A 7,755-nucleotide genomic window follows, 5' to 3' on the forward strand; every position below is an offset into this window, starting at 1 on the left:
TGGTGAACGTGGAGGTTGATATCACCTGGCGCTACGCCAAGTGGTCAAACAGGCGGCGGGGCAGCTGAGCAAGCAAATCGTGGGGCAGTGACCCTACCAGATAGAAGGGCAGTCACTCCATCAGACAGAAGGGCGGTCATTCTGACAGATGGCCATCTGAGCAGACAGCTGGGCGGAAATCTAGTCAGATTGAAGGGTAATCGCGTAGTTAGGCTGGTTAGGCTTATAACAGCCACACTTTGGGAGAGATTCTAAGTCATTCAGCAAGGCAAGTGACTTAGCCAGACAAACGCGGAGCATCGCCACCGATGTTAGCCACATCGAAGATTTGAACTGAGGTCTACGGTTTCATAGTGCAATGCAATAAACCCCTATGTGCCACCACTCCCCCTGCTCTTGTTTTATTACCGCCCTAACCGCAGACGGAGAGTATAATTAATCTCGTGCAGTGTTTCTGGCCTGCACCAAATGGGCACTATGGTCTTCGCTGAGTGCGATGGCCATTTAACACCCGGCGGCATTTGTTCAACAGGCAACAACTCTGCTGATGAGACTTGTAGAAGTTTGAAACGGTTCCAAAGTTTCTGCTGCTTGAGTAAATTCTCATTTTTTTTCCACTGCCACCAAGCTCAGGATCTCTCTATTTCCCCAGACATCCGTGCTGTCGACTCCATTGCTCCTATTCAAGTCCAGGCTAAATGCCTTCTTCACATTTACCCCTGCCTACAACTGACTGCCTCTTTTTCGATTTAAAGCTTTCGTGACTGCAGGGATTCATCTTCTTGGTTCTCTCGGTAAAGTCACGTAGAAAGGAAATAATAAAATAAGAAAAAGATATTTTATTATGTTTTATTTTTATTATTTTATTATTTCCCTTCTACGTGACTTTACCGAAAGAGCCAAGAAGATGACTGCCTCTTTCTCTGTCGATAAAATAAATATACCCCCTGTTTCCGTACAAGCGCATTTAGACGCTGCGTACATCCCCATTGGTTTGCACCGTCTCACACAGAGACCCATAGATTCGCACAGACACTCATAGACTCGCAGAAAGACCCAGCGGCTCGAATCAGGAACCGATTGACTCACACAGAGACCCATAGGCTCACACAGAGACCCATAAAACTCGCACGGAGACTCAACAGGGAAATTGATACTATGGGAACCTCATTTGCCAGTAAAAATATGATAATTGGTTTTTCACCCTTCTATCTGATGCCTTGCAATAGGTGTCAACTTGGTGCTTGAACATCTTAACACCTGTTTTATTGCCAGAACGAGTAAAACCTATTCTTACTTTTCATCGTCATCATCCCGCTGCTACCGCTGTACATTGGCACAGGAGCGCTCAATCCACACCGACTTCTCAAAGACACTTAAAAACTAAACTACGAAAAAAATGTTTTATTTTACCAAAGTAAGGCCCACTGAGCTCTGTAGCTCTTTTTCAGAAGCGACCTTGCGACAAACGATAGCTCAACGAAGTGACTTATCACGTGGAAATTTATAGCGGTCAAAATTACTCTCAGCGCATGTTTCTAAAAGTGGAGGGAAAAAACCGGAGGACCCGGAGAGAAATCCACGCGACCACGGAGAGACACGCAAACTCCAAATATAGACGCCTCAGGGTCGGGATCGAACCCACGACCTCCTGTATACCAGGTGAGGTAGTAAACATCTCGCCATGCAACTTAAAGGCCTCACCTCCATCTCCTGCCTCTCGATAGGAGATTGAGTTTGGCTCCGCACCTCACAGGGTCACAGGTGAATGTATGTCCGTGAAATATTTTTCTGCGTCGTTATTTTTTATTGTCTTCATTACTCTTTCACCCCACGCTAACGGAGAATTGCTTGACGACATAACAGATTGGTGCCAGAACGATGTATGCATGTTGAACTTCTTTCGCACCAGACCTAGCTAGGGTGACTGTGCCTCTACTTGAGCATATTGGCACAAGGCAGATGAAAGTGGAAACAATTAACGAGATGTATAAGTGGACACCTACGGGCCATCTGCCCCATGGTGCGTGACGATGACGACGACACCCCGACCCTTTCCCCCCAACACACGAGGTAATTTCACGAGGTTCACAGATTGAGTTTCATTGCACCGTTTCCCCGTGACCACAGTGACAAAATTACGCAGCCGCAATTGCGTCCCATGGGCACGGCACTTTTGAGTAACGTCCGCTCTGCATGGGGGAGGAAAATATGCAAGCAGCTGAAATTGAACGGGAGAATAGTCCCAGAGTTTGGCGATGCACAACTCCCGTGCAAACATTGTATTGCTATTATTAAGCTTGCGTGAGTGATGGAAAACGTAAAAAAAATATAAATGATCTGGGTCGGTAAGAAGGTCAATTATGTTTTATTTTATTATTTGTATTGTTTCCATTCTACGTGACTTTACCGAAAGAACAAAGAAGATGAATCCCTGCAGTCATAAACGCTTTAAATCGAAATTTAAGGTCAATTAGGATGTGAAAGCAGATGTCCGAAAGTGCGTATGGTCCAGCGCAGCTGTTGCCAAAACTTACGGGCAGATTCAGAATCGCTCTTCATCCCGGGGGAATCCGATGAGCTGTGAAGCTCTTTGTCCCGCATGCATGCCCGCTACTTTCGCGGATGTCTAGTTGGGAACCGTGGGCCACTGTCTGCTCGACCATTGTTCATAGACCACCAACCACAATAATCATAATACGATTTTCAACGCGCTGCACAATATTTCACGGACGTGATCGACCGTGACCTCTGAGGCGCAAGAGTCAAGCTCAGTGCCATTCTAAATCCAGGCGTAAATTAAGGTGGGGCCTTAAAGCGGGCGCCTTTACGGTAGAGGCGGCGTCTTTAAGTGTCTCTTAGAAGTCGGTATAGATGTTACGCTGTGGGGGGCGATGACGATGGTAGTGGTGATGATGATGGAAGTGATGATGATGATGGCGGTGGTCGTGATGATTGTGGTAGTGGTGATGATGATGATGGTGGTAGTGATGATTATGACGGTGGTGGTTGTGAATTGTAATGGTGGTGGTGATGATGACGATGGTGATCGTGATGATCGTGGTAGTGATGATGATGATGGTGGCGGTGGTGATTATGACGGTGGTGGTGGTGATAACGGTGGTGATAACGATGGTAGTGGTGATCATGATGGAAGTGATGATGATGGCGGTGGTCGTGATGATCGTGTTAGTGGTGATGATGATGGTGGCAGTGATGATTATGACGGTGGTGGTGGTTATGGTGGTGGTGGTGGTGATGATGACGGTGGTGGTGACGGTGGTGGTGATGATTATGACGGTGGTGGTGGTAATGATGGTGGTGGTGATGATGATGGCAGTGGTCGTGATGATCGTGGTAGTGGTGATGATGATGGTGGCAGTGATGATTATGACGGTGGTGGTGGTGGTGATGATGACGGTGGTGATAACGATGGTGGTGGTGATGATGGCGGTGGTCGTGATGATCGTGGTGATGATGATGGTGGCGGTGATGATTATGACGGTGGTGGTGGTTATGATGGTGATGATGACGGTGGTGGTGGTGATATCGATGGTGGTGGTGATGATGGCGGTGGTCGTGATGATCGTGGTAGTGGTGATAATGATGGTAGCAGTGATGATTATGACGGTGGTGGTGGTTATGGTGGTGGTGGTGATGATGACGGTGGTGGTGACGGTGGTGGTGATGGTGGTGGTGATGATGGTGGTGGTTATGATGGTGGTGGTGATTATGACGGTGGTGGTGGTGACGGTGGTGATGATGATGGCCGCATTCCAGACGGCTGGGGCTGCCACAGAGTAACCACACCGTGCACCAATAACATTTCTCTCAAAATTAAAACCACTCTAAAACAAAAAGGGGAAGGGGTGTTGTAAATCGTTAATCTAAAAAGCGCGAAAACGATTAACTTGCTTTTTATTGACCAATCTAAATAGTTGCGTAGTTACAATGGGCAGTTACAAAAAAAATCATGGTATTTCAAATAAACAACACATGTAAATAATCCATATCGTGTCCGCGACGACCACAATTCGAGGAACCACTGCTCGAAAGAATTCTGGCAGCGAGGAGTCACAACCGCCGAGAGGACACATGCGAACGTGCAGAGCAGCACCTTTAACAACAAAAATAAAGTAATATTTAAAAAATGCTTTTTTTACTAAACACGCTTTAATGAAATGTACTAGTAATGGCACAATTCCATGACTCCAGGAAGTGGCCCCGAAGCTTGCCATAACGTAAGGGGGCCATGGCCAATTACAGCCAACGTCAGTTGAGCGTGGACAATTAGACCCAAGCCGAAACATAACATGTAAAATATAATGTAAAAAAATACGTTTTCTTTTATTTGTTATGATAGAATATAATATTGTCATCGGTATGACACAAGTATACAAAGTTTGCAGTCGATAGCACATTGGGAAGTGGGTTAAAATTGAGTTACAATATTTGAGGATACGACAACAACAACAACAGACAGAGTGAGTTAATAGAAAGCGTGTAAACAAAATAAAAAACAACACAGACAGACGGCCAAGTCTCTAGTACGTCTGGTAACATTCACAATGGACCAGCAACCTGCACGGACTTCCCAACACCGCTCCCTCCTCCATCGTAAACCCCCGGCCGACACCTTCGACGCGGCTTTGCGTTGTGTTTATTCGATTTCTACTTGACAGTCGTCACTTTTACAAAGGCGTCTTACACAACGCGAGCACGTGAACACACAAATACAGCAAATACAGACAAAGATCCCCGTGTAGCCTTCACAGAATGTAGGGGCAAGTGCCGTTAGCGAGCAGCGCCTATGAAGGCCGGCACTGCAAACGAGGGGTGAGGGAGAGGGGGTCCAACATTGCGCCCGATCGCCTTAGTATCCCCAGTGGTGATGTCTACACATTCCACCAGATACTTACTCATTTTGAGGCTGAGTGGACCTAGGGGAGGGGCCCAGGACCGGTTCACTTCACTGGTGTTGACCGTGAGCGGGAATCGAACTCGGGTCCCCCGGGTTTCGTAGCGCAGCGCGCTAACCGCTACACCACCGCTCCCCCATAAACACACAGACACACACACAGACATACACACACACACACCGACACACACACACACCGACACACACACACCGACACACACACACCGACACACACACACCGACACACCGACACACACACACACCGACACACACAGACATACAAAGACAAAGATCCCCCGTATAGCCTTAACAGACTGTAGGAGCAAGTGCTGTTAGCGAGCACCTATGAAGGACGGAACAGTACACGAGGGGGTGGGTGGCCAGCACCACGCCCGACCGCCTTTGTCTCCCTAGTGGCGATGTTTACACACCGCACCAGGTACTCATTTGAGGCTGAGTCGACCTAGGGGAGGCCCAGGACCGGTTCAGATAATCGTCACTGGTGTTTGCCGTGAGCGGGAATCGAACTCGGGTGGCCAGGTCCGTAGTGCAGCGCGCTAATCACTACACCACCGCTCCCCAGACATACACACAGACACACACACCAACAGACACACAGACATACACACACACCAACAGAAACACACACCAACAGACACACACAGACACACACACACCAACAGACACACACACACCAACAAACACACACACAACCAAACAGACACGCGTACAAATCTACCGCGACGTTGCGTGACAAGACGCCGGGCAGGAGACTGTTTGGGTTGCATTACTCAATAACCCAGAGTCCTCGTCGCGTGGAGACGCGCGCAGTAAAACAGCCACTTGGTCTCGCTCTTGGCCAAGCGTGGACACTTTACAACCCAGCGGTCATCACGGGCTGATCAGGGGTTGTTGCTTTATGATGCGACTCTATTCGCGATTCGGGCCAGACTTGAGGTTGTAAAACAAAGAAGGCGGCAATAACAACCCGAGCGAGCGGGCCTTCTCTATAGAACGGTTCACCCTTTGTAGTTTTTGCCAACGTGAGATGCAATTTTTTTTCTGAGAGGGGGGAGAGGGTGCAGGTGAAGGGTTTGGCATGGCACCCCCCCTCCCAACCACGTGTGTAAGGGTTTAAGCTGGACGTCTGTGAAAAAGAGCTTCATAGCTCATCGGATGCCTCCAGCACAAATTAAGATTCTGATGCTAAAACTGGGAACCCCCTTCTCCACCTACTGCCGCTCACCCGCCTCCTAATCCTGCTCCTCGCTGTAGGTCCCAGCGCCCGGCCTCTCATCCAGACCCTGTAGGTCCCAGCACCCGGGCCTCTCATCCAGACCCTGTAGGTCCCAACGCCCGGCCTCTCATCCAGACCCTGTAGGTCCCAGCGCCTGGCCTCTCATCCAGACCCTGTAGGTCCCAGCGCCCGGCCTCTCATCCAGACCCTGTAGGTCCCAGCGCCCGGCCTCTCATCCAGACCCTGTAGGTCCCAACGCCCGGCCTCTCATCCAGACCCTGTAGGTCCCAGCGCCTGGCCTCTCATCCAGACCCTGTAGGTCCCAGCGCCCGGCCTCTCATCCAGACCCTGTAGGTCCCAGCGCCCGGCCTCTCATCCAGACCCTGTAGGTCCCAGCGCCCGGCCTCTCATCCAGACCCTGTAGGTCCCAGCGCCCGGCCTCTCATCCAGACCCTGTAGGTCCCAGCGCCCGGCCTCTCATCCAGACCCTGTAGGTCCCAGCGCCCGGGCCTCTCATCCAGACCCTGTAGGTCCCAGCGCCCGGCCTCTCATCCAGACCCTGTGGGTCCCAGCGCCCGGCCTCTCATCCAGACCCTGTAGGTCCCAGCGCCCGGGCCTCTCATCCAGACCCTGTAGGTCCCAGCGCCCGGCCTCTCATCCAGACCCTGTAGGTCCCAGCGCCCGGCCTCTCATCCAGACCCTGTAGGTCCCAACGCCCGGCCTCTCATCCAGACCCTGTAGGTCCCAACGCCCGGCCTCTCATCCAGACCCTGTAGGTCCCAGCGCCCGGCCTCTCATCCAGACCCTGTAGGTCCCAGCGCCCGGCCTCTCATCCAGACCCTGTAGGTCCCAGCGCCCGGCCTCTCATCCAGACCCTGTAGGTCCCACCGCCTGGCCTCTCATCCAGACCCTGTAGGTCCCAGCGCCTGGCCTCTCATCCAGACCCTGTAGGTCCCAGCGCCTGGCCTCTCATCCAGACCCTGTAGGTCCCAACGCCCGGGCCTCTCATCCAGACCCTGTAGGTCCCAGCGCCCGGGCCTCTCATCCAGACCCTGTAGGTCCCAGCGCCCGGCCTCTCATCCAGACCCTGTAGGTCCCAGCGCCCGGCCTCTCATCCAGACCCTGTAGGTCCCAGCACCCGGGCCTCTCATCCAGACCCTGTAGGTCCCAGCGCCCGGGCCTCTCATCCAGACCCTGTAGGTCCCAGCACCCGGGCCTCTCATCCAGACCCTGTAGGTCCCAGCGCCCGGGCCTCTCATCCAGACCCTGTAGGTCCCAGCAGCCCCGGCCTCTCATCCAGACCCTGTAGGTCCCAGCGCCCGGCCTCTCATCCAGACCCTGTAGGTCCCAGCGCCCGGCCTCTCATCCAGACCCTGTAGGTCCCAACGCCCGGGCCTCTCATCCAGACCCTGTAGGTCCCAGCGCCCGGCCTCTCATCCAGACCCTGTAGGTCCCAGCGCCCGGCCTCTCATCCAGACCCTGTAGGTCCCAGCGCCCGGCCTCTCATCCAGACCCTGTAGGTCCCAGCAGCCCGGCCTCTCATCCAGACCCTGTAGGTCCCACGCCCGGGCCTCTCATCCAGACCCTGTAGGTCCCAAGC

This window comes from Lethenteron reissneri, chromosome 8, assembly GCF_015708825.2.
Source record: "Lethenteron reissneri isolate LAM-NWPU_2019-01 chromosome 8, ASM1570882v1, whole genome shotgun sequence".
Classification (NCBI taxonomy): domain Eukaryota; kingdom Metazoa; phylum Chordata; class Hyperoartia; order Petromyzontiformes; family Petromyzontidae; genus Lethenteron; species Lethenteron reissneri.